Source organism: Schistocerca nitens, chromosome 8 (assembly GCF_023898315.1).
Source record: "Schistocerca nitens isolate TAMUIC-IGC-003100 chromosome 8, iqSchNite1.1, whole genome shotgun sequence".
NCBI classification, from domain to species: Eukaryota; Metazoa; Arthropoda; class Insecta; order Orthoptera; family Acrididae; genus Schistocerca; species Schistocerca nitens.
Genome location: NC_064621.1, coordinates 24706896 through 24730921, shown reverse-complemented (window position 1 = coordinate 24730921; position 24026 = coordinate 24706896). Strand labels below are relative to the sequence as shown.

Here is a 24026-nt window from a genome sequence, read left to right as displayed (position 1 = left end):
TACCTCACTAAAGTAGGGTACCGAGCTTCCCAGGCGTCCTTGAGTTTAAGATCATAAACAAGACGGTTTAAATCAGGTGAATAATTAAAATTCGGTGTCTGATCTTTTCTGGACAATACACAATTAAAATCACCTCCAATGATCAGCTGCGTAGGATTGTTCCGCAGTAAATAAATGATATCTTCCTTATAAAAGCGTGCTCTGTCAGCTCTACGAGTACTCCCGGAAGGCGCGTACAAATTAATAACAGTAACGCCAAAAATATTGACACTCAGTCCTCGACCGGATTCTAATCTTTCAATGTTGGCAACTGGAATACCTTCCCTAATTAAGACGGCAGTCCCCACGTTCGTTTCCGGGGAAGAATTGATTATTGCAACAAAACCGGTAAGGTTTATTTGCTGCAAGGCCACCTCTTGTAAAAGGGCGACGTCTGTATCCGACTCGTAAAGATATTGTTGTAGAGCACGTACCTTGACGTCGGATCGGATCTTGTTAACATTTAACGTTGTTATTTTATAAGCCTGTGACATACTGAGACCTATGCAGGAAGGGGGATGAATTAATCATCGCCAACGGTCGGATCGTCATGCCATTCCATTTGTGTATCCGGTTGTAAAGCCAAGTCATGCTCGTTGTGTTTGCCCCCGGCATCTTTATTCTTAGTTTTCTTTCGGACAACGTTCACATTTGGTTGGATTCTGTTCCTGCGGCGCCCACTATGAGCCATCTCGGCAGACGGCGGCGTGGGCGGGTCGTGGGGAATGTCAACGGCCGACGACGGTCCCGACACCACGGCCGGAATCACTCGCGGCGTGTCCTCCGGCGGCAAACCAGCTGCGGAAGTACTTTCGCTATCAACACGTTTGTCATCAAACTCCACATGAAGTGGTTTGTTGACAGTTTCCGACACCGACTGCTGTTTATGTTCGCGTTCCGTGTTATGACAACATTCCTGTTGTGTTGCCGTGTCGCGAGCCGCCGCCGTTGGCTGTCCGGCATCCTCATCCAAAGGTGTGGTCTGTTTACTATCACAACTGTCTACGCCGTGGTGAGCCCCTGCAGCGACCTGCTGTTCACATGTCGGTCGGTCCACCGGAACCTGGTGCTGTGGTTGGTCGGAGGGCCGACCATCCGTACCCTGCGACGCCGCGACAGCAGCTGAAATGTCACTATGTGACATGCCAGAGGAAAAATCGTCTACTAGAACGGGACCTTTTAAGAACTTAGTATCAGATCTACGTTCCTGCGAGTCTTGTCTCTTTGATTCTGGTGTATTGTGGGCTTCGTCCTCAGAACTACTACCGTCACAAGTCCTACGCCGTTTGTTGGTAGCAGTGTCTCCGGTCGCAAGTGTCGGTTCGTCCGTAATTTTCCGAGGCAGGGTTGGAAATTCCTCAATGCGCACGACTTCCGGTTCATGCAACGCAGATGCACCACCGGCTGTAGCACTTTCTGCCGCTTGATTATCGGTAATAATCTCCGCGAGCGTTAACCGTTTCCGTTGCTGTAAGGAATTTTTTAAGACGAAAACCCGTTTGGGACAATCTTGACGCATGTGGCCACTCTCATTGCAGACGTGACACGTCAAAGTTTGACCAGAGTACGTAACTTGAACCCTGTATTCGCAAACCATAATATGGGAAGGAATATTGACCTTCACATGCATATCTACTGACCGAACACCACTGAAACACTGCAGGCGATGCTGGCTACACCAGCGTTCATTACGAATCTGTTTGACATCCCCATACTTGCTTAGCACATCTTTCAAATAACAATTTTCAACTTCCGGGGGCAGATTAAAAATACGTACATTTTTATATTCTACATCGGCATTAGTAACGGTAACGGTACTTACAGAGTTATCCCGATGTCGGAACTCAACTCGCCCGCCATGCTTCATGAGTATCTTATCCAGCAACACAGGGTTCAGTAATTTGACAAAAAAACAATACTGCTCCATGTCGTAATACGCAGTGTGCACCTGATCAGAATTGATACCAATAACGTCCACTATCCAATCATGAATTTCCAGTGACGTCGGTTGTACGTGACGGGTTGACTTTTCAAACTCAAAGCGGAGGGTACTTTTCCTGGGAAATAACCTGGCCATAGCAGAAATTTACAAGCGGTCAAGGCCGCCAAATAATAACAGCGAAAAGGGTTAGAAACTTCACCACAATTAACGGAAAACAATCACTGCACGTCCAACAGAAAGTAGAAACAACACAATATCACAACTCGTAAACACACCGGTTAACAGCGCTCTCAGCACGTCCGAATAGCTCCGTGTCTCAAGCGCGACTGTCCATTAGGCCACACGGTCACTGGCGCAATACGCTTCCCCAAACACACCTCATTATCGCCATTTGTGCACTTCCCGGAATGAATTTACCATCTTTGACGCAATTCTCCAATTTCAGTACTAAAAATGCGACGCTACTTCTTGCTGTGTCCCATCGCAAGTTACATTCAAGCCCTTATGACGCTCATCAAACAAGAGCGTGCAAATCAGCTTCAATCGCTTAGTGCCATCTCAGTCGGTTGCAGAAGGTACCTCACCCTATGAGATACAACGGCGAGTTGCCGCTATTACCAAAGCGGCGGCGGCGCCGACGACGACGACGACAACCGCGAGGGTCTCTATCAGGGGTAGAAAATACATCACAAGAACCAAGTATTTCACGTCGGCATTCTCCGGAGACTCCCAAAAGCAGCAGTTTCTGGTGCCTACTTTAATAGCACCATTCGCACTATTCATTTGCGAGAGCATTTCTTAAATACCGCACCCATTTATAATTTGTTTTATCCTTGACCGCTTTTTTCGAAAGGGCCACGGTGGGAGGGGCTTTTACAAAATTCATTTGCCTCCTGTGAGGATCGAACTCACGACCTCTGGTTTACTAGACCAGCGCTCTGCCACTGAGCTAAGGAGGCGCCTCCTACCGCGCTTTTCGGGTACTTTGTTCTTATGGACTAGTGAATCGGAGATCTTCAGCTGGAAACGCACCGCATTAGCGACCATTATTTGCATTTAGTTAGCACAGCTGCTGCTTTCCTACACATCTCACACGATATCGATGTACACCTAAAATTCCAAAACAACACATTTATTTCATTTCAGAGTTACTTTCAGCTTCAAATACCATTCCTCTGATATTCATACGAAGCTAGGCATCGTCGTAACCCGTTACGTTCATTACGCAAGGCTCACGAGAGGGGCGCAGGTTGCATCCGCGTAGACACAAAATTTTGCGCCGCCCAGCGTGGGGCTCGAACCCACGACCCTTAGATTAAGAATCTCATGCTCTACCGACTGAGCTAGCCGGGCTCCACACAATGCTTTACGAGCCATACGATACTGATGGGACCTGCGACCATCTATGGAAGATCCTTTCGACTACAGCTTATTTCCTGCTGCCACAAATGAGCTACAATCCTATTCAATGAAAAATTGTCTCCGAAAGGCATCAAATCTGCTTCAAATGATACGTGGCTATCAGCACCATTATTCAACACACATGCTCGACTGTGCGCACACGCCTGTGCCGTAGCTCTTGGGCCCTGAATCAGACGCAGTAGTTCCAACAAAAACTCTCCTGAACGGCTCTGTGCCGAAAATTTCGCTACAGATCACCCTTGTCTTGCTTGAGCTTCAGGTAGACGCCGGTTTGCAGCCAGGAAGCGGACAGCAGCAACTTTCAACTAGTTTTGTAGTACTCAAACAACACAGTAAAACAGCATGCATCTTTTGCAGAACTGGAAAAACTCGACCGTGACAGGATTCGAACCTGCAATCTTCGGATCCGAAGTCCGACGCCTTATCCATTAGGCCACACGGTCACTGGCGCAATACGCTTCCCCAAACACACCTCATTATCGCTATTTGTGCACTTCCCGGAATGAATTTACCATCTTTGACGCAATTCTCCAATTTCAGTACTAAAAATGCGACGCTACTTCTTGCTGTGTCCCATCGCAAGTTACATTCAAGCCCTTATGACGCTCATCAAACAAGAGCGTGCAAATCAGCTTCAATCGCTTAGTGCCATCTCAGTCGGTTGCAGAAGGTACCTCACCCTATGAGATACAATGGCGAGTTGCCGCTATTACCAAAGCGGCGGCGGCGCTGACGACGACGACGACAACCGCGAGGGTCTCTATCAGGGGTAGAAAATACATCACAAGAACCAAGTATTTCACGTCGGCATTCTCCGGAGACTCCCAAAAGCAGCAGTTTCTGCTGCCTACTTTAATAGCACCATTCGCACTATTCATTTGCGAGAGCATTTCTTAAATACCGCACCCATTTATAATTTGTTTTATCCTTGACCGCTTTTTTCGAAAGGGCCACGGTGGGAGGGGCTTTTACAAAATTCATTTGCCTCCTGTGAGGATCGAACTCACGACCTCTGGTTTACTAGACCAGCGCTCTGCCACTGAGCTAAGGAGGCGCCTCCTACCGCGCTTTTCGGGTACTTTGTTCTTATGGACTAGTGAATCGGAGATCTTCAGCTGGAAACGCACCGCATTAGCGACCATTATTTGCATTTAGTTAGCACAGCTGCTGCTTTCCTACACATCTCACACGATATCGATGTACACCTAAAATTCCAAAACAACACATTTATTTCATTTCAGAGTTACTTTCAGCTTCAAATACCATTCCTCTGATATTCATACGAAGCTAGGCATCGTCGTAACCCGTTACGTTCATTACGCAAGGCTCACGAGAGGGGCGCAGGTTGCATCCGCGTAGACACAAAATTTTGCGCCGCCCAGCGTGGGGCTCGAACCCACGACCCTGAGATTAAGAGTCTCATGCTCTACCGACTGAGCTAGCCGGGCTCCACACAATGCTTTACGAGCCTTACAGTACTGATTGGACCTGCGACCATCTATGGAAGATCCTTTTGACTACAGCTTATTTCCTGCTGCCACAAATGAGCTACAATCCTATTCAATGAAAAATTGTCTCCGAAAGGCATCAAATCTGCTTCAAATGATACGTGGCTATCAGCACCATTATTCAACACACATGCTCGACTGTGCGCACACGCCTGTGGCGTAGCTCTTGGGCCCTGAATCAGACGCAGTAGTTCCAACAAAAACTCTCCTGAACGGCTCTGTGCCGAAAATTTCGCTACAGATCACCCTTGTCTTGCTTGAGCTTCAGGTAGACGCCGGTTTGCAGCCAGGAAGCGGACAGCAGCAACTTTCAACTAGTTTTGTAGTACTCAAACAACACAGTAAAACAGCATGCATCTTTTGCAGAACTGGAAAAACTCGACCGTGACAGGATTCGAACCTGCAATCTTCGGATCCGAAGTCCGACGCCTTATCCATTAGGCCACACGGTCACTGGCGCAATACGCTTCCCCAAACACACCTCATTATCGCCATTTGTGCACTTCCCGGAATGAATTTACCAACTTTGACGCAATTCTCCAATTTCAGTACTAAAAATGCGACGCTACTTCTTGCTGTGTCCCATCGCAAGTTACATTCAAGCCCTTATGACGCTCATCAAACAAGAGCGTGCAAATCAGCTTCAATCGCTTAGTGCCATCTCAGTCGGTTGCAGAAGGTACCTCACCCTATGAGATACAATGGCGAGTTGCCGCTATTACCAAAGCGGCGGCGGCGCCGACGACGACGACGACAACCGCGAGGGTCTCTATCAGGGGTAGAAAATACATCACAAGAACCAAGTATTTCACGTCGGCATTCTCCGGAGACTCCCAAAAGCAGCAGTTTCTGCTGCCTACTTTAATAGCACCATTCGCACTATTCATTTGCGAGAGCATTTCTTAAATACCGCACCCATTTATAATTTGTTTTATCCTTGACCGCTTTTTTCGAAAGGGCCACGGTGGGAGGGGCTTTTACAAAATTCATTTGCCTCCTGTGAGGATCGAACTCACGACCTCTGGTTTACTAGACCAGCGCTCTGCCACTGAGCTAAGGAGGCGCCTCCTACCGCGCTTTTCGGGTACTTTGTTCTTATGGACTAGTGAATCGGAGATCTTCAGCTGGAAACGCACCGCATTAGCGACCATTATTTGCATTTAGTTAGCACAGCTGCTGCTTTCCTACACATCTCACACGATATCGATGTACACCTAAAATTCCAAAACAACACATTTATTTCATTTCAGAGTTACTTTCAGCTTCAAATACCATTCCTCTGATATTCATACGAAGCTAGGCATCGTCGTAACCCGTTACGTTCATTACGCAAGGCTCACGAGAGGGGCGCAGGTTGCATCCGCGTAGACACAAAATTTTGCGCCGCCCAGCGTGGGGCTCGAACCCACGACCCTTAGATTAAGAATCTCATGCTCTACCGACTGAGCTAGCCGGGCTCCACACAATGCTTTACGAGCCATACGATACTGATGGGACCTGCGACCATCTATGGAAGATCCTTTCGACTACAGCTTATTTCCTGCTGCCACAAATGAGCTACAATCCTATTCAATGAAAAATTGTCTCCGAAAGGCATCAAATCTGCTTCAAATGATACGTGGCTATCAGCACCATTATTCAACACACATGCTCGACTGTGCGCACACGCCTGTGGCGTAGCTCTTGGGCCCTGAATCAGACGCAGTAGTTCCAACAAAAACTCTCCTGAACGGCACTGTGCCGAAAATTTCGCTACAGATCACCCTTGTCTTGCTTGAGCTTCAGGTAGACGCCGGTTTGCAGCCAGGAAGCGGACAGCAGCAACTTTCAACTAGTTTTGTAGTACTCAAACAACACAGTAAAACAGCATGCATCTTTTGCAGAACTGGAAAAACTCGACCGTGACAGGATTCGAACCTGCAATCTTCGGATCCGAAGTCCGACGCCTTATCCATTAGGCCACACGGTCACTGGCGCAATACGCTTCCCCAAACACACCTCATTATCGCCATTTGTGCACTTCCCGGAATGAATTTACCAACTTTGACGCAATTCTCCAATTTCAGTACTAAAAATGCGACGCTACTTCTTGCTGTGTCCCATCGCAAGTTACATTCAAGCCCTTATGACGCTCATCAAACAAGAGCGTGCAAATCAGCTTCAATCGCTTAGTGCCATCTCAGTCGGTTGCAGAAGGTACCTCACCCTATGAGATACAATGGCGAGTTGCCGCTATTACCAAAGCGGCGGCGGCGCCGACGACGACGACGACAACCGCGAGGGTCTCTATCAGGGGTAGAAAATACATCACAAGAACCAAGTATTTCACGTCGGCATTCTCCGGAGACTCCCAAAAGCAGCAGTTTCTGGTGCCTACTTTAATAGCACCATTCGCACTATTCATTTGCGAGAGCATTTCTTAAATACCGCACCCATTTATAATTTGTTTTATCCTTGACCGCTTTTTTCGAAAGGGCCACGGTGGGAGGGGCTTTTACAAAATTCATTTGCCTCCTGTGCGGATCGAACTCACGACCTCTGGTTTACTAGACCAGCGCTCTGCCACTGAGCTAAGGAGGCGCCTCCTACCGCGCTTTTCGGGTACTTTGTTCTTATGGACTAGTGAATCGGAGATCTTCAGCTGGAAACGCACCGCATTAGCGACCATTATTTGCATTTAGTTAGCACAGCTGCTGCTTTCCTACACATCTCACACGATATCGATGTACACCTAAAATTCCAAAACAACACATTTATTTCATTTCAGAGTTACTTTCAGCTTCAAATACCATTCCTCTGATATTCATACGAAGCTAGGCATCGTCGTAACCCGTTACGTTCATTACGCAAGGCTCACGAGAGGGGCGCAGGTTGCATCCGCGTAGACACAAAATTTTGCGCCGCCCAGCGTGGGGCTCGAACCCACGACCCTGAGATTAAGAGTCTCATGCTCTACCGACTGAGCTAGCCGGGCTCCACACAATGCTTTACGAGCCTTACAGTACTGATGGGACCTGCGACCATCTATGGAAGATCCTTTTGACTACAGCTTATTTCCTGCTGCCACAAATGAGCTACAATCCTATTCAATGAAAAATTGTCTCCGAAAGGCATCAAATCTGCTTCAAATGATACGTGGCTATCAGCACCATTATTCAACACACATGCTCGACTGTGCGCACACGCCTGTGCCGTAGCTCTTGGGCCCTGAATCAGACGCAGTAGTTCCAACAAAAACTCTCCTGAACGGCTCTGTGCCGAAAATTTCGCTACAGATCACCCTTGTCTTGCTTGAGCTTCAGGTAGACGCCGGTTTGCAGCCAGGAAGCGGACAGCAGCAACTTTCAACTAGTTTTGTAGTACTCAAACAACACAGTAAAACAGCATGCATCTTTTGCAGAACTGGAAAAACTCGACCGTGACAGGATTCGAACCTGCAATCTTCGGATCCGAAGTCCGACGCCTTATCCATTAGGCCACACGGTCACTGGCGCAATACGCTTCCCCAAACACACCTCATTATCGCCATTTGTGCACTTCCCGGAATGAATTTACCAACTTTGACGCAATTCTCCAATTTCAGTACTAAAAATGCGACGCTACTTCTTGCTGTGTCCCATCGCAAGTTACATTCAAGCCCTTATGACGCTCATCAAACAAGAGCGTGCAAATCAGCTTCAATCGCTTAGTGCCATCTCAGTCGGTTGCAGAAGGTACCTCACCCTATGAGATACAATGGCGAGTTGCCGCTATTACCAAAGCGGCGGCGGCGCCGACGACGACGACGACAACCGCGAGGGTCTCTATCAGGGGTAGAAAATACATCACAAGAACCAAGTATTTCACGTCGGCATTCTCCGGAGACTCCCAAAAGCAGCAGTTTCTGGTGCCTACTTTAATAGCACCATTCGCACTATTCATTTGCGAGAGCATTTCTTAAATACCGCACCCATTTATAATTTGTTTTATCCTTGACCGCTTTTTTCGAAAGGGCCACGGTGGGAGGGGCTTTTACAAAATTCATTTGCCTCCTGTGCGGATCGAACTCACGACCTCTGGTTTACTAGACCAGCGCTCTGCCACTGAGCTAAGGAGGCGCCTCCTACCGCGCTTTTCGGGTACTTTGTTCTTATGGACTAGTGAATCGGAGATCTTCAGCTGGAAACGCACCGCATTAGCGACCATTATTTGCATTTAGTTAGCACAGCTGCTGCTTTCCTACACATCTCACACGATATCGATGTACACCTAAAATTCCAAAACAACACATTTATTTCATTTCAGAGTTACTTTCAGCTTCAAATACCATTCCTCTGATATTCATACGAAGCTAGGCATCGTCGTAACCCGTTACGTTCATTACGCAAGGCTCACGAGAGGGGCGCAGGTTGCATCCGCGTAGACACAAAATTTTGCGCCGCCCAGCGTGGGGCTCGAACCCACGACCCTGAGATTAAGAGTCTCATGCTCTACCGACTGAGCTAGCCGGGCTCCACACAATGCTTTACGAGCCTTACAGTACTGATGGGACCTGCGACCATCTATGGAAGATCCTTTTGACTACAGCTTATTTCCTGCTGCCACAAATGAGCTACAATCCTATTCAATGAAAAATTGTCTCCGAAAGGCATCAAATCTGCTTCAAATGATACGTGGCTATCAGCACCATTATTCAACACACATGCTCGACTGTGCGCACACGCCTGTGCCGTAGCTCTTGGGCCCTGAATCAGACGCAGTAGTTCCAACAAAAACTCTCCTGAACGGCTCTGTGCCGAAAATTTCGCTACAGATCACCCTTGTCTTGCTTGAGCTTCAGGTAGACGCCGGTTTGCAGCCAGGAAGCGGACAGCAGCAACTTTCAACTAGTTTTGTAGTACTCAAACAACACAGTAAAACAGCATGCATCTTTTGCAGAACTGGAAAAACTCGACCGTGACAGGATTCGAACCTGCAGTCTTCGGATCCGAAGTCCGACGCCTTATCCATTAGGCCACACGGTCACTGGCGCAATACGCTTCCCCAAACACACCTCATTATCGCCATTTGTGCACTTCCCGGAATGAATTTACCAACTTTGACGCAATTCTCCAATTTCAGTACTAAAAATGCGACGCTACTTCTTGCTGTGTCCCATCGCAAGTTACATTCAAGCCCTTATGACGCTCATCAAACAAGAGCGTGCAAATCAGCTTCAATCGCTTAGTGCCATCTCAGTCGGTTGCAGAAGGTACCTCACCCTATGAGATACAATGGCGAGTTGCCGCTATTACCAAAGCGGCGGCGGCGCCGACGACGACGACGACGACGACGACAACCGTGAGGATCTCTATCAGGGGTAGAAAATACATCACAAGAACCAAGTATTTCACGTCGGCATTCTCCGGAGACTCCCAAAAGCAGCAGTTTCTGGTGCCTACTTTAATAGCACCATTCGCACTATTCATTTGCGAGAGCATTTCTTAAATACCGCACCCATTTATAATTTGTTTTATCCTTGACCGCTTTTTTCGAAAGGGCCACGGTGGGAGGGGCTTTTACAAAATTCATTTGCCTCCTGTGAGGATCGAACTCACGACCTCTGGTTTACTAGACCAGCGCTCTGCCACTGAGCTAAGGAGGCGCCTCCTACCGCGCTTTTCGGGTACTTTGTTCTTATGGACTAGTGAATCGGAGATCTTCAGCTGGAAACGCACCGCATTAGCGACCATTATTTGCATTTAGTTAGCACAGCTGCTGCTTTCCTACACATCTCACACGATATAGATGTACACCTAAAATTCCAAAACAACACATTTATTTCATTTCAGAGTTACTTTCAGCTTCAAATACCATTCCTCTGATATTCATACGAAGCTAGGCATCGTCGTAACCCGTTACGTTCATTACGCAAGGCTCACGAGAGGGGCGCAGGTTGCATCCGCGTAGACACAAAATTTTGCGCCGCCCAGCGTGGGGCTCGAACCCACGACCCTTAGATTAAGAATCTCATGCTCTACCGACTTTTTTTTTTTTTTTCGCCTTAACCACTTTTTTTTTTTTTTTTTTTTTTTTTGTTTTTTTTTTCGTTCAGTGTCAGATAAGCGTCGGCAATGAGGGCAGGGGTCAAAAAATGCTGAGGCCTGGCCTCAATGCCGCCCCTCATCCGTCACCTAATTGCAGAATTTCCATTTGTTGCGCGCTTTGTATTTTTAATTATAAATTGCCATCTCGGCTAGGCTTCATAATTGAAAAAAAAAAAAAAAGAATTTGAATTTAAGTGCTGATTGATGACAATCGTTAAATAAATGAATTTCTTCTCTTAATAAAAGTGGGAAAAAATTTCGGGACTCCCTTCATTTGTTGCGACTTAAATGCGGTGCTTAAATTTGAAGATGAACTGAATCATATAGTGTTCTTTGCTTCTCCGATTATTGTTGTATAAAAGAAAGTCTTTTGTTTGCTCTTCGCTGTCATCCGATTCCCAGTCGCTCGAAGACAATTTTGAGCATGTTGCCATACGTCTTCTTATGGCCTGGATATTTAACTATTCTATCATATTCATTTTTCAGGTACATATGAAAATCAATGATATTGTCGGTCCCTAAGTTATTAACGACATAGCTAACGTATGTTCCCATTAACCAATGAATTGAGTTATTTTTGGTGGCAGGGAAATATTGTATCTGTGGCCGGAGAAGTATCAGAGGCTGAAAATTGTCGGTGGATGATCTGGTCAGGAAAGCCAATTGGTCTCTCAACCATTTCCAGTTGTCCATATGCCCAGCACACGTGAATCTGTGGACTGTGGTATCGAGGAGATTACATTTGAGACAAAGGTTTGTTTGGCTAATCCCGATGGAGTGCAATCGTTCGTTGGTGCTAACTATATTGTTGACCGATTTGTACCATGATGTTTTGGCGTCGGAGGAGAGACCACGCAGGTTGATATTCTTCCATATAGTTGCCCAATCGTAATACGGATATTTTTCTTCTATTTTATTCTTCCCTTCATTTTTCTTTCTGAGACACATAATTGCTCGGGCCGTTAACTGCCGCGAATTGGTTATTTCGCTATTGATATAACTCAGATCGACGAAAAATGTACGCACATGACGAAGACGGGGATTGATTTTGTGCACATCAACTGGCGCGTGGAGACTTGCAGGTCTAAGAATTTCAAATAGCTTAGTTGTAATGCTTGTAGCGTTTTCATTAAGAAGACTAGTGGTCCGTTTGAGGAAAAGAGCAGAGGCCTTGTTCTTAATATCAGTTAATCCCAGACCTCCATTGCTGGGATCTAGGGTAGCTGTTCTCCCAGTCACTCTAAACACTTCACCTCGCCATAGGTAGTTAGTGACGATTGACATTATCTTTCCAGCGATCATGGTGGGAAGTGGAAAGAGTTGCGCAGTATAATAAGCTTTTGATAAAAGGCAATTATTAACTAAATGAATTCTCTGATACTGATTTAAAGTTCGGGGCAGGTTTTCTCTGATGGCTCCTTGAATATATCCGGATGTAGTTTTCCAATTTAGGGCTGCCATTTTTAGTGGACACGTAGTCAGAGTCGTCCCAAGTGATTTGCACTGAGTGACCGGTGTTGCCCAAGTGACAGTTACGTGTTGAAAACCCCGCAGGTTTAGAAATCTGCTCTTATTGGCATTGGTGGTGGCTCCCGACACGCTGCAGTACTTTTTGAGGAGCAGTTCTAATTTGGAAATGTCATCGACGTTCCGTAATACGACGCCTACATCATCAGCGTATGCATTTGTGACTGTTTTGTGACCTGCTAACGTAATACCTGTTAGATTGACGTGGAGACTGCGGAGTAGCGGCTCCAAGGAAAAGACGAATAGAAGCATGGAAAGCGGGCTGCCCTGAGGAACGCCACGCCGTATCTGAATCTGCTTAGTTCTTTGGCAGTTGACAGAGATACTTGCGCTGATTCCCATCGCAACGTTCTTAACCACACTGAGAGCTCGTTCGTCAAAGCCGATCCTTCTCATTGTTGTAAGAAGGAACCTGTGATCCACACGGTCGAAGGCTTTGTGAAAATCAATAAAACAAATGGCACATTTGATGTTCGTCACTGAAGTGATGGCAATTAAGTCCCTGTATTCCGCAATACTTTTGAAAATAGTCCTGCCAGGTACACATGACTGATGTTGACTTACTATTTTTTTGGCTAAAAGTGAAAGTCTGTTATTTAACATTCTAGCTATGATTTTATAGTCGGAGTTAAGCAACGAAATAGGGCGAAAGTTGTTTAGATTTCGCTTCGAAGTTGTCTTTGGAACTAGTACTATTGTGCATTCTTTCATAGCAGCAGGGAGTGGTTTTCCTTGGATAATCTCGTTTGCCATTTGAGTGAACTGTGCTCCTATGAGTGACCAGTATCGTAGATAAAATTCAACGGGCAACCCATCCGGCCCCGGTGACTTTTGTAAAGGAGACTTGCGGACGGTTTCGTGGAGTTCCTCTTCAGTGAAATCAGTAAGAAGTCCTTCATTTTCCTCTTCTGACAGCTGAGGAACTATGCTGCCAAGAAATTCTTCGAAGGATTCTTCGCATAACGGACTGGCTGAATATAGATTGTGGTAATACGTGTAAACCTCGTTGACAATCTCTTTCTGAGAAGTAATGGTCAGACCGGTCGAAGTCTGGATCTCATCAAGAAAGGTTCGTCTCCTGTATTTTGCGTGTCGCAAGAGGTGATACAAGGAAGCAGTTTCGTCCTCTGATAATGTCTTGGCTTTTGACTTTACTTTTAGTCCTTCCAGCTGTTGTTGTTTAATACGGAGTAATTTGGCCTTAGTTTTCTTAATGTCTTCCAAACGAATACCGGAAATGCTCGCCTGGTCATACAAGTTTCGTAACATTGCATAATAAAACTCTATGGTGTTCTTGAGTTCTCGGGATCGTTGAAGACTGTAATGAATTAAAACGTTCCTCAGTTTTGGTTTTGCCCTGTTGCACCACCAGTCGGTAACAGTCACATAGCGATCTACCGAGCGCAAGCACATATTCCACGTTTCGTGGACAACATCTGCTAACTCATTGTCCTGTAACAAAGATACGTTCAGCTTCCACTGACTTCTTAAACGGCGAGTTGGTTGTGCCCTTAAATTGAGAGAAGCCAGCATACTGCAATGGTCGGAGAAATATACAGGAATCGTCTCGACTTTAACTAAGGATCTTTCCATTCCTTGTGACACATATATCCTATCAATCCTGCTACAGGACTGTGTAGCTATGTACGTATAAGCAACAACAGTGGGATATTTAATTTCCCAAGTATCTCTGAGTTTTAGATCCGTGACTAGCCGCTTCAACTCGTTACAGCAATTAAAATTGGGAGTCTGATCTTTTTTATTGAGTACACAGTTAAAATCGCCGCCAATTAAAAGTTCTGGCGGGTTTTTCCGTAATAGATATATTATTTCTTCTCTAAAAAAATGTGCCCTTTCCGGTCTATTGGAGGTCCCTGACGGGGCATACAGGTTAATAATAGTAACGTCAAAAACGTTAATTCCTATTGCTCTGCCCGAGTCCAGTCTCTCGACATCAGTTACAGGGATCCCTTCCCGGATTAAAATTGCTGTCCCCACCTTTGTTTCGAGGGAGATGTTTAGTATTTCTACATAGCCTGCAACTTTAAGGTCAGGCATCACGACTTCTTGCAGCAAGGCAATGTCAGTTCCTGATTCGTAAAGGAAATCCTTGAGAGCAGCAATCTTCGGTTCTGACTTAATCCTGTTAATGTTTATAGTTGTTATTGTGTATGCCTGGCACATGTAGCTTCCTTATGAAAATAAGGACAAAAAATCCCTACTGTCAGAGAAAAGTAACAATTACTCCTGGAGGTAATAGAAGAAAAAGAAGAAAGAAAAAAAAACTATACTAAAAACAGTCAACTACGAATTTGGCATATTGGTAATTCCGTTGTCACCGAAATTGTGCAGGAACATGGTGGCATTTAGCAGTATCATTTCTCGAGTGAGACTTGGCTGTGTCAGTTCAATGACGGATTCTTTACCTGGTCAGACTTATCTTTACAGTGCGGTTTTGCACCATCGAGTTTCTTTGAGTTTTTTTCGGGGGATACTTCAGAAATTATTTCATATGATACGTTTTTGGCTTTCACATCATCTTTTCCTAGTTTTTGTTTATCGGCGTTACGAGAGGCTTTGAGGTTCGGTTGAGGTTTTATCCTGCGTCTTTGAACCTCTGCAGCGGCAGTGTGTGACCGCGAGTGATCCGCATCTTGCACCGATTGGGTGGAGGTGGCCTCTACACAGTCCTGTTTGTTAAGTCTAGTTCCAGTTTCAGTTCCTGCCGCGACCTCTATCGGTGCAACGGGAAGGGAGTGCTGTGGGTCTGTAGATTCGCAGGGCTGAGTCCGATCCATCGCTTTCTGTTCCTCAGAACTCGACTCCTGTGTCGCCGTGACCGGAGCCAGTGTTTTCGCGTCCATGTCTTCTAATTCTGTGGCAACAGCAGCTGACGGCGGGAGGGCCTCTGCTGCTGGCGTCACTGCCACATGTTTACTGTCTACGTCCTCACACGCAACCTCACTGCATTGCTTTTGTTTACGGTTGGACTGCGATGTATCATCGTCTGAACAGTCTTCAGTTGTGTCTAAAGGTCTCTTTTTAGTTGGCAGATCACACTCGTGGGTAGAAGAACTGCGATCGGTAATTACATGCAAGGGAGGAAAATCAGCGACATTTACGGCAGGTTCATCAGAAGTACTAGCTCCATCATTACCGGCCGGGGGAGGGTGATGATTGTTAGGCAGAACATCATTAAGCGTAAGTCGCTGACGCTGCGTAAGGCTATTTTTAAGGACATAGACACGGCGGGGACAGTCTTGACGGAAATGACCCGTTTCATTACAAATATTACATGTCTGGACCTGCCCTGAATATACGATATGCGCTTTATGACCAGCAATAGAAAGAAAAGATGGTATATTGGCTTTAACTTCCATTTCTACTGATCGTATGCCATTGAAACACTGTAACTTATATAATTTTGACCACCTTTCGTTGACAATGGACTGAATCTCCCCGTATTTCGAAAGCGCCTCTTTAATCAGCTGATTATCTACTTCAATAGGAATGTTTAGCACTCGTACAGTTTTATACGTGATATCCGCTCTCCGAATCGAAACACTACTTTTAGACCCATCTCTATGCACAAAGTCAGCAACACTACCCCACCTCAACAACAGCTTCTCGACATCCACAGGATTAAAAAATTTGACAAAGACACAGTATTTGTCAGCATCTAATTGGGTGGTATGTACGGAATCAGAACTTACTCCAATTACGTCGGTCAGCCAGTCATGGATTTCCAAAGCCGTAGGTTGCACTGCACGTGTTTCCTTCTCGAAAGAGAAAACCAGGGTATTCTTCCGGACAATTCCAGACATTTTTCTTCAGTTACGAGGAGATCCCGGTAATAAACCGAAATTCCTCCAAAGCACAACCGTTATAACGGACGAAACACACAGAAACTATGCACAATAACACCAGACACGTAGAAACACAGAAATACACAAACGGCAACAAACTAAAGCTCAGGACTTAGCGTCACCACTAACGTACACGGAGCAGCAGCGGACACGTCCTAGCGCGCGGACAGCTAGAGCCGGAATATCCATTAGGCCACACGGTCACTGGCACAATACGCTTCCCCAAACACAGCTCATTATCGCCATTTGTGCACTTCCCGGAATGAATTTACCATCTTTGACGCAATTCTCCAATTTCAGTACTAAAAATGCGACGCTACTTCTTGCTGTGTCCCATCGCAAGTTACATTCAAGCCCTTATGACGCTCATCAAACAAGAGCGTGCAAATCAGCTTCAATCGCTTAGTGCCATCTCAGTCGGTTGCAGAAGGTACCTCACCCTATGAGATACAATGGCGAGTTGCCGCTATTACCAAAGCGGCGGCGGCGCCGACGACGACGACGACGACGACGACAACCGCGAGGGTCTCTATCAGGGGTAGAAAATACATCACAAGAACCAAGTATTTCACGTCGGCATTCTCCGGAGACTCCCAAAAGCAGCAGTTTCTGGTGCCTACTTTAATAGCACCATTTGCACTATTCATTTGCGAGAGCATTTCTTAAATACCGCACCCATTTATAATTTGTTTTATCCTTGACCGCTTTTTTCGAAAGGGCCACGGTGGGACGGGCTTTTACAAAATTCATTTGCCTCCTGTGCGGATCGAACTCACGACCTCTGGTTTACTAGACCAGCGCTCTGCCACTGAGCTAAGGAGGCGCCTCCTAGCGCGCTTTTCGGGTACTTTGTTCTTATGGACTAGTGAATCGGAGATCTTCAGCTGGAAACGCACCGCATTAGCGACCATTATTTGCATTTAGTTAGCACAGCTGCTGCTTTCCTACACATCTCACACGATATCGATGTACACCTAAAATTCCAAAACAACACATTTATTTCATTTCAGAGTTACTTTCAGCTTCAAATACCATTCCTCTGATAGTCATACGAAGCTAGGCATCGTCGTAACCCGTTACGTTCATTACGCAAGGCTCACGAGAGGGGCGCAGGTTGCATCCGCGTAGACACAAAATTTTGCGCCGCCCAGCGTGGGGCTCGAACCCACGACCCTTAGATTAAGAATCTCATGCTCTACCGACTGAGCTAGCCGGGCTCCACACAATGCTTTACGAGCCATACGATACTGATGGGACCTGCGACCATCTATGGAAGATCCTTTCGACTACAGCTTATTTCCTGCTGCCACAAATGAGCTACAATCCTATTCAATGAAAAATTGTCTCCGAAAGGCATCAAATCTGCTTCAAATGATACGTGGCTATCAGCACCATTATTCAACACACATGCTCGACTGTGCGCACACGCCTGTGGCGTAGCTCTTGGGCCCTGAATCAGACGCAGTAGTTCCAACAAAAACTCTCCTGAACGGCACTGTGCCGAAAATTTCGCTACAGATCACCCTTGTCTTGCTTGAGCTTCAGGTAGACGCCGGTTTGCAGCGAGGAAGCGGACAGCAGCAACTTTCAACTAGTTTTGTAGTACTCAAACAACACAGTAAAACAGCATGCATCTTTTGCAGAACTGGAAAAACTCGACCGTGACAGGATTCGAACCTGCAATCTTCGGATCCGAAGTCCGACGCCTTATCCATTAGGCCACACGGTCACTGGCGCAATACGCTTCCCCAAACACACCTCATTATCGCCATTTGTGCACTTCCCGGAATGAATTGTACCAACTTTGACGCAATTCTCCAATTTCAGTACTAAAAATGCGACGCTACTTCTTGCTGTGTCCCATCGCAAGTTACATTCAAGCCCTTATGACGCTCATCAAACAAGAGCGTGCAAATCAGCTTCAATCGCTTAGTGCCATCTCAGTCGGTTGCAGAAGGTACCTCACCCTATGAGATACAATGGCGAGTTGCCGCTATTACCAAAGCGGCGGCGGCGCCGACGACGACGACGACAACCGCGAGGGTCTCTATCAGGGGTAGAAAATACATCACAAGAACCAAGTATTTCACGTCGGCATTCTCCGGAGACTCCCAAAAGCAGCAGTTTCTGGTGCCTACTTTAATAGCACCATTCGCACTATTCATTTGCGAGAGCATTTCTTAAATACCGCACCCATTTATAATTTGTTTTATCCTTGACCGCTTTTTTCGAAAGGGCCACGGTGGGAGGGGCTTTTACAAAATTCATTTGCCTCCTGTGAGGATCGAACTCACGACCTCTGGTTTACTAGACCAGCGCTCTGCCACTGAGCTAAGGAGGCGCCTCCTACCGCGCTTTTCGGGTACTTTGTTCTTATGGACTAGTGAATCGGAGATCTTCAGCTGGAAACGCACCGCATTAGCGACCATTATTTGCATTTAGTTAGCACAGCTGCTGCTTTCCTACACATCTCACACGATATCGATGTACACCTAAAATTCCAAAACAACACATTTATTTCATTTCAGAGTTACTTTCAGCTTCAAATACCATTCCTCTGATATTCATACGAAGCTAGGCATCGTCGTAACCCGTTACGTTCATTACGCAAGGCTCACGAGAGGGGCGCAGGTTGCATCCGCGTAGACACAAAATTTTGCGCCGCCCAGCGTGGGGCTCGAACCCACGACCCTTAGATTAAGAATCTCATGCTCTACCGACTGAACTAGCCGGGCTCCACACAATGCTTTACGAGCCATACGATACTGATGGGACCTGCGACCATCTATGGAAGATCCTTTCGACTACAGCTTATTTCCTGCTGCCACAAATGAGCTACAATCCTATTCAATGAAAAATTGTCTCCGAAAGGCATCAAATCTGCTTCAAATGATACGTGGCTATCAGCACCATTATTCAACACACATGCTCGACTGTGCGCACACGCCTGTGGCGTAGCTCTTGGGCCCTGAATCAGACGCAGTAGTTCCAACAAAAACTCTCCTGAACGGCACTGTGCCGAAAATTTCGCTACAGATCACCCTTGTCTTGCTTGAGCTTCAGGTAGACGCCGGTTTGCAGCCAGGAAGCGGACAGCAGCAACTTTCAACTAGTTTTGTAGTACTCAAACAACACAGTAAAACAGCATGCATCTTTTGCAGAACTGGAAAAACTCGACCGTGACAGGATTCGAACCTGCAATCTTCGGATCCGAAGTCCGACGCCTTATCCATTAGGCCACACGGTCACTGGCGCAATACGCTTCCCCAAACACACCTCATTATCGCCATTTGTGCACTTCCCGGAATGAATTGTACCAACTTTGACGCAATTCTCCAATTTCAGTACTAAAAATGCGACGCTACTTCTTGCTGTGTCCCATCGCAAGTTACATTCAAGCCCTTATGACGCTCATCAAACAAGAGCTTGCAAATCAGCTTCAATCGCTTAGTGCCATCTCAGTCGGTTGCAGAAGGTACCTCACCCTATGAGATACAATGGCGAGTTGCCGCTATTACCAAAGCGGCGGCGGCGCCGACGACGACGACGACAACCGCGAGGGTCTCTATCAGGGGTAGAAAATACATCACAAGAACCAAGTATTTCACGTCGGCATTCTCCGGAGACTCCCAAAAGCAGCAGTTTCTGCTGCCTACTTTAATAGCACCATTCGCACTATTCATTTGCGAGAGCATTTCTTAAATACCGCACCCATTTATAATTTGTTTTATCCTTGACCGCTTTTTTCGAAAGGGCCACGGTGGGACGGGCTTTTACAAAATTCATTTGCCTCCTGTGCGGATCGAACTCACGACTCTGGTTTACTAGACCAGCGCTCTGCCACTGAGCTAAGGAGGCGCCTCCTAGCGCGCTTTTCGGGTACTTTGTTCTTATGGACTAGTGAATCGGAGATCTTCAGCTGGAAACGCACCGCATTAGCGACCATTATTTGCATTTAGTTAGCACAGCTGCTGCTTTCCTACACATCTCACACGATATCGATGTACACCTAAAATTCCAAAACAACACATTTATTTCATTTCAGAGTTACTTTCAGCTTCAAATACCATTCCTCTGATATTCATACGAAGCTAGGCATCGTCGTAACCCGTTACGTTCATTACGCAAGGCTCACGAGAGGGGCGCAGGTTGCATCCGCGTAGACACAAAATTTTGCGCCGCCCAGCGTGGGGCTCGAACCCACGACCCTTAGATTAAGAATCTCATGCTCTACCGACTGAGCTAGCCGGGCTCCACACAATGCTTTACGAGCCATACGATACTGATGGGACCTGCGACCATCTATGGAAGATCCTTTCGACTACAGCTTATTTCCTGCTGCCACAAATGAGCTACAATCCTATTCAATGAAAAATTGTCTCCGAAAGGCATCAAATCTGCTTCAAATGATACGTGGCTATCAGCACCATTATTCAACACACATGCTCGACTGTGCGCACACGCCTGTGGCGTAGCTCTTGGGCCCTGAATCAGACGCAGTAGTTCCAACAAAAACTCTCCTGAACGGCACTGTGCCGAAAATTTCGCTACAGATCACCCTTGTCTTGCTTGAGCTTCAGGTAGACGCCGGTTTGCAGCGAGGAAGCGGACAGCAGCAACTTTCAACTAGTTTTGTAGTACTCAAACAACACAGTAAAACAGCATGCATCTTTTGCAGAACTGGAAAAACTCGACCGTGACAGGATTCGAACCTGCAATCTTCGGATCCGAAGTCCGACGCCTTATCCATTAGGCCACACGGTCACTGGCGCAATACGCTTCCCCAAACACACCTCATTATCGCCATTTGTGCACTTCCCGGAATGAATTGTACCAACTTTGACGCAATTCTCCAATTTCAGTACTAAAAATGCGACGCTACTTCTTGCTGTGTCCCATCGCAAGTTACATTCAAGCCCTTATGACGCTCATCAAACAAGAGCGTGCAAATCAGCTTCAATCGCTTAGTGCCATCTCAGTCGGTTGCAGAAGGTACCTCACCCTATGAGATACAATGGCGAGTTGCCGCTATTACCAAAGCGGCGGCGGCGCCGACGACGACGACGACAACCGCGAGGGTCTCTATCAGGGGTAGAAAATACATCACAAGAACCAAGTATTTCACGTCGGCATTCTCCGGAGACTCCCAAAAGCAGCAGTTTCTGGTGCCTACTTTAATAGCACCATTCGCACTATTCATTTGCGAGAGCATTTCTTAAATACCGCACCCATTTATAATTTGTTTTATCCTTGACCGCTTTTTTCGAAAGGGCCACGGTGGGAGGGGCTTTTACAAAATTCATTTGCCTCCTGTGAGGATCGAACTCACGACCTCTGGTTTACTAGACCAGCGCTCTGCCACTGAGCTAAGGAGGCGCCTCCTACCGCGCTTTTCGGGTACTTTGTTCTTATGGACTAGTGAATCGGAGATCTTCAGCTGGAAACGCACCGCATTAGCGACCATTATTTGCATTTAGTTAGCACAGCTGCTGCTTTCCTACACATCTCACACGATATCGATGTACACCTAAAATTCCAAAACAACACATTTATTTCATTTCAGAGTTACTTTCAGCTTCAAATACCATTCCTCTGATATTCATACGAAGCTAGGCATCGTCGTAACCCGTTACGTTCATTACGCAAGGCTCACGAGAGGGGCGCAGGTTGCATCCGCGTAGACACAAAATTTTGCGCCGCCCAGCGTGGGGCTCGAACCCACGACCCTTAGATTAAGAATCTCATGCTCTACCGACTGAACTAGCCGGGCTCCACACAATGCTTTACGAGCCATACGATACTGATGGGACCTGCGACCATCTATGGAAGATCCTTTCGACTACAGCTTATTTCCTGCTGCCACAAATGAGCTACAATCCTATTCAATGAAAAATTGTCTCCGAAAGGCATCAAATCTGCTTCAAATGATACGTGGCTATCAGCACCATTATTCAACACACATGCTCGACTGTGCGCACACGCCTGTGGCGTAGCTCTTGGGCCCTGAATCAGACGCAGTAGTTCCAACAAAAACTCTCCTGAACGGCACTGTGCCGAAAATTTCGCTACAGATCACCCTTGTCTTGCTTGAGCTTCAGGTAGACGCCGGTTTGCAGCCAGGAAGCGGACAGCAGCAACTTTCAACTAGTTTTGTAGTACTCAAACAACACAGTAAAACAGCATGCATCTTTTGCAGAACTGGAAAAACTCGACCGTGACAGGATTCGAACCTGCAATCTTCGGATCCGAAGTCCGACGCCTTATCCATTAGGCCACACGGTCACTGGCGCAATACGCTTCCCCAAACACACCTCATTATCGCCATTTGTGCACTTCCCGGAATGAATTGTACCAACTTTGACGCAATTCTCCAATTTCAGTACTAAAAATGCGACGCTACTTCTTGCTGTGTCCCATCGCAAGTTACATTCAAGCCCTTATGACGCTCATCAAACAAGAGCTTGCAAATCAGCTTCAATCGCTTAGTGCCATCTCAGTCGGTTGCAGAAGGTACCTCACCCTATGAGATACAATGGCGAGTTGCCGCTATTACCAAAGCGGCGGCGGCGCCGACGACGACGACGACAACCGCGAGGGTCTCTATCAGGGGTAGAAAATACATCACAAGAACCAAGTATTTCACGTCGGCATTCTCCGGAGACTCCCAAAAGCAGCAGTTTCTGCTGCCTACTTTAATAGCACCATTCGCACTATTCATTTGCGAGAGCATTTCTTAAATACCGCACCCATTTATAATTTGTTTTATCCTTGACCGCTTTTTTCGAAAGGGCCACGGTGGGAGGGGCTTTTACAAAATTCATTTGCCTCCTGTGAGGATCGAACTCACGACCTCTGGTTTACTAGACCAGCGCTCTGCCACTGAGCTAAGGAGGCGCCTCCTACCGCGCTTTTCGGGTACTTTGTTCTTATGGACTAGTGAATCGGAGATCTTCAGCTGGAAACGCACCGCATTAGCGACCATTATTTGCATTTAGTTAGCACAGCTGCTGCTTTCCTACACATCTCACACGATATCGATGTACACCTAAAATTCCAAAACAACACATTTATTTCATTTCAGAGTTACTTTCAGCTTCAAATACCATTCCTCTGATATTCATACGAAGCTAGGCATCGTCGTAACCCGTTACGTTCATTACGCAAGGCTCACGAGAGGGGCGCAGGTTGCATCCGCGTAGACACAAAATTTTGCGCCGCCCAGCGTGGGGCTCGAACCCACGACCCTTAGATTAAGAATCTCATGCTCTACCGACTGAGCTAGCCGGGCTCCACACAATGCTTTACGAGCCATACGATACTGATGGGACCTGCGACCATCTATGGAAGATCCTTTCGACTACAGCTTATTTCCTGCTGCCACAAATGAGCTACAATCCTATTCAATGAAAAATTGTCTCCGAAAGGCATCAAATCTGCTTCAAATGATACGTGGCTATCAGCACCATTATTCAACACACATGCTCGACTGTGCGCACACGCCTGTGGCGTAGCTCTTGGGCCCTGAATCAGACGCAGTAGTTCCAACAAAAACTCTCCTGAACGGCACTGTGCCGAAAATTTCGCTACAGATCACCCTTGTCTTGCTTGAGCTTCAGGTAGACGCCGGTTTGCAGCCAGGAAGCGGACAGCAGCAACT

At 46.6% G+C, this 24026-nt stretch overlaps 30 non-coding genes across 30 annotated transcripts; all 30 read right to left on the bottom strand.

Moving 5' to 3' along the window:
• Positions 1 to 2868: 2868 nt before the first annotated feature.
• On the bottom strand, positions 2869 to 2940 carry Trnat-agu (transfer RNA threonine (anticodon AGU)). The gene has a single exon. It is a non-coding gene; the product is annotated as a tRNA-Thr (tRNA).
• Positions 2941 to 3261: 321 nt separating this feature from the next.
• Trnak-cuu (transfer RNA lysine (anticodon CUU)) lies at positions 3262 to 3334 on the bottom strand. Its single transcript has one exon. It is a non-coding gene; the product is annotated as a tRNA-Lys (tRNA).
• A 439-nt stretch (positions 3335 to 3773) lies between these two features.
• Positions 3774 to 3846, bottom strand: Trnar-ucg (transfer RNA arginine (anticodon UCG)). The gene has a single exon. It is a non-coding gene; the product is annotated as a tRNA-Arg (tRNA).
• Positions 3847 to 4385: 539 nt separating this feature from the next.
• On the bottom strand, positions 4386 to 4457 carry Trnat-agu (transfer RNA threonine (anticodon AGU)). The gene has a single exon. It is a non-coding gene; the product is annotated as a tRNA-Thr (tRNA).
• Positions 4458 to 4778: 321 nt separating this feature from the next.
• On the bottom strand, positions 4779 to 4851 carry Trnak-cuu (transfer RNA lysine (anticodon CUU)). Its single transcript has one exon. It is a non-coding gene; the product is annotated as a tRNA-Lys (tRNA).
• A 439-nt stretch (positions 4852 to 5290) lies between these two features.
• Trnar-ucg (transfer RNA arginine (anticodon UCG)) lies at positions 5291 to 5363 on the bottom strand. Its single transcript has one exon. It is a non-coding gene; the product is annotated as a tRNA-Arg (tRNA).
• Positions 5364 to 5902: 539 nt separating this feature from the next.
• On the bottom strand, positions 5903 to 5974 carry Trnat-agu (transfer RNA threonine (anticodon AGU)). The gene has a single exon. It is a non-coding gene; the product is annotated as a tRNA-Thr (tRNA).
• Positions 5975 to 6295: 321 nt separating this feature from the next.
• On the bottom strand, positions 6296 to 6368 carry Trnak-cuu (transfer RNA lysine (anticodon CUU)). Its single transcript has one exon. It is a non-coding gene; the product is annotated as a tRNA-Lys (tRNA).
• Positions 6369 to 6807: 439 nt separating this feature from the next.
• Trnar-ucg (transfer RNA arginine (anticodon UCG)) lies at positions 6808 to 6880 on the bottom strand. The gene has a single exon. It is a non-coding gene; the product is annotated as a tRNA-Arg (tRNA).
• A 539-nt stretch (positions 6881 to 7419) lies between these two features.
• Positions 7420 to 7491, bottom strand: Trnat-agu (transfer RNA threonine (anticodon AGU)). Its single transcript has one exon. It is a non-coding gene; the product is annotated as a tRNA-Thr (tRNA).
• A 321-nt stretch (positions 7492 to 7812) lies between these two features.
• Positions 7813 to 7885, bottom strand: Trnak-cuu (transfer RNA lysine (anticodon CUU)). Its single transcript has one exon. It is a non-coding gene; the product is annotated as a tRNA-Lys (tRNA).
• A 439-nt stretch (positions 7886 to 8324) lies between these two features.
• On the bottom strand, positions 8325 to 8397 carry Trnar-ucg (transfer RNA arginine (anticodon UCG)). The gene has a single exon. It is a non-coding gene; the product is annotated as a tRNA-Arg (tRNA).
• Positions 8398 to 8936: 539 nt separating this feature from the next.
• Trnat-agu (transfer RNA threonine (anticodon AGU)) lies at positions 8937 to 9008 on the bottom strand. Its single transcript has one exon. It is a non-coding gene; the product is annotated as a tRNA-Thr (tRNA).
• Positions 9009 to 9329: 321 nt separating this feature from the next.
• On the bottom strand, positions 9330 to 9402 carry Trnak-cuu (transfer RNA lysine (anticodon CUU)). Its single transcript has one exon. It is a non-coding gene; the product is annotated as a tRNA-Lys (tRNA).
• A 439-nt stretch (positions 9403 to 9841) lies between these two features.
• Positions 9842 to 9914, bottom strand: Trnar-ucg (transfer RNA arginine (anticodon UCG)). The gene has a single exon. It is a non-coding gene; the product is annotated as a tRNA-Arg (tRNA).
• A 548-nt stretch (positions 9915 to 10462) lies between these two features.
• On the bottom strand, positions 10463 to 10534 carry Trnat-agu (transfer RNA threonine (anticodon AGU)). The gene has a single exon. It is a non-coding gene; the product is annotated as a tRNA-Thr (tRNA).
• Positions 10535 to 17120: 6586 nt separating this feature from the next.
• Positions 17121 to 17192, bottom strand: Trnat-agu (transfer RNA threonine (anticodon AGU)). The gene has a single exon. It is a non-coding gene; the product is annotated as a tRNA-Thr (tRNA).
• A 321-nt stretch (positions 17193 to 17513) lies between these two features.
• On the bottom strand, positions 17514 to 17586 carry Trnak-cuu (transfer RNA lysine (anticodon CUU)). Its single transcript has one exon. It is a non-coding gene; the product is annotated as a tRNA-Lys (tRNA).
• Positions 17587 to 18025: 439 nt separating this feature from the next.
• On the bottom strand, positions 18026 to 18098 carry Trnar-ucg (transfer RNA arginine (anticodon UCG)). Its single transcript has one exon. It is a non-coding gene; the product is annotated as a tRNA-Arg (tRNA).
• Positions 18099 to 18638: 540 nt separating this feature from the next.
• On the bottom strand, positions 18639 to 18710 carry Trnat-agu (transfer RNA threonine (anticodon AGU)). Its single transcript has one exon. It is a non-coding gene; the product is annotated as a tRNA-Thr (tRNA).
• Positions 18711 to 19031: 321 nt separating this feature from the next.
• On the bottom strand, positions 19032 to 19104 carry Trnak-cuu (transfer RNA lysine (anticodon CUU)). The gene has a single exon. It is a non-coding gene; the product is annotated as a tRNA-Lys (tRNA).
• Positions 19105 to 19543: 439 nt separating this feature from the next.
• Positions 19544 to 19616, bottom strand: Trnar-ucg (transfer RNA arginine (anticodon UCG)). Its single transcript has one exon. It is a non-coding gene; the product is annotated as a tRNA-Arg (tRNA).
• Positions 19617 to 20156: 540 nt separating this feature from the next.
• On the bottom strand, positions 20157 to 20227 carry Trnat-agu (transfer RNA threonine (anticodon AGU)). The gene has a single exon. It is a non-coding gene; the product is annotated as a tRNA-Thr (tRNA).
• Positions 20228 to 20548: 321 nt separating this feature from the next.
• On the bottom strand, positions 20549 to 20621 carry Trnak-cuu (transfer RNA lysine (anticodon CUU)). The gene has a single exon. It is a non-coding gene; the product is annotated as a tRNA-Lys (tRNA).
• Positions 20622 to 21060: 439 nt separating this feature from the next.
• Trnar-ucg (transfer RNA arginine (anticodon UCG)) lies at positions 21061 to 21133 on the bottom strand. Its single transcript has one exon. It is a non-coding gene; the product is annotated as a tRNA-Arg (tRNA).
• A 540-nt stretch (positions 21134 to 21673) lies between these two features.
• Positions 21674 to 21745, bottom strand: Trnat-agu (transfer RNA threonine (anticodon AGU)). Its single transcript has one exon. It is a non-coding gene; the product is annotated as a tRNA-Thr (tRNA).
• A 321-nt stretch (positions 21746 to 22066) lies between these two features.
• Positions 22067 to 22139, bottom strand: Trnak-cuu (transfer RNA lysine (anticodon CUU)). Its single transcript has one exon. It is a non-coding gene; the product is annotated as a tRNA-Lys (tRNA).
• A 439-nt stretch (positions 22140 to 22578) lies between these two features.
• Positions 22579 to 22651, bottom strand: Trnar-ucg (transfer RNA arginine (anticodon UCG)). The gene has a single exon. It is a non-coding gene; the product is annotated as a tRNA-Arg (tRNA).
• A 540-nt stretch (positions 22652 to 23191) lies between these two features.
• On the bottom strand, positions 23192 to 23263 carry Trnat-agu (transfer RNA threonine (anticodon AGU)). Its single transcript has one exon. It is a non-coding gene; the product is annotated as a tRNA-Thr (tRNA).
• A 321-nt stretch (positions 23264 to 23584) lies between these two features.
• On the bottom strand, positions 23585 to 23657 carry Trnak-cuu (transfer RNA lysine (anticodon CUU)). The gene has a single exon. It is a non-coding gene; the product is annotated as a tRNA-Lys (tRNA).
• Between the last annotated feature and the right edge of the window lie 369 nt (positions 23658 to 24026).